Below are 479 nucleotides of genomic sequence, written 5' to 3'. Positions count from 1 at the left end.
TTTTTCCTATATTTTTTAATTTTCTTAATTTTTTAGGAAATTGAATTTGAGATACAAATAGGAATGGTTTACTTAAATTTCGAATAGATTACATAGTACTATGATACCCTATTGCACTATTTGGAATGGGTATTAGGCACGGTTACTAGATAGGAACAATTTTTTAGTAATGATCGTCAAATGAAACGATGTCGTTTTGTAAGTTAGGAACTGGCGTAGGAATGAGTACTTAAAAAAGACCGTTCATACGCCCACTCCAAAATTCTATATATATAGAACACTTATTTTTTCTTCTCCTTACTGCCTCCTGCTCTTTTTCCCTCCCTCCCTCTGCTGCTGCGTCGCTTGTCCTCCCTCCCGCTGTTCGCCGCCTCTTCGCTGCTGATTTCTCCATCTCCAGGTAACTCCCCCACCCCCACCCCACATTTCCGAAAAAAATTTGCTGGCCACCCCCACCCCGACCCCCACTTCTATGACAT

The 479-nt window shown here is 40.9% G+C and overlaps 1 long non-coding RNA gene across 1 annotated transcript in view; it reads left to right on the top strand.

The window, feature by feature from the left end:
* LOC110011925 overlaps window positions 301-479 on the top strand; it is a 2,202-nt gene continuing 2,023 nt past the window's right edge. The window contains exon 1 of the long non-coding RNA XR_002287030.1: window positions 301-400. This is a non-coding gene — a long non-coding RNA (uncharacterized LOC110011925). The remainder of the gene's footprint in view (window positions 401-479) is intronic.

The sequence above is a fragment of the Sesamum indicum genome, linkage group LG4 (assembly GCF_000512975.1).
Source record: "Sesamum indicum cultivar Zhongzhi No. 13 linkage group LG4, S_indicum_v1.0, whole genome shotgun sequence".
In the NCBI taxonomy this organism is placed as follows: domain Eukaryota; kingdom Viridiplantae; phylum Streptophyta; class Magnoliopsida; order Lamiales; family Pedaliaceae; genus Sesamum; species Sesamum indicum.
The sequence above is the reverse complement of the archived record's forward strand: the minus strand, read 5'-3'. Positions and strand labels throughout refer to the sequence as shown.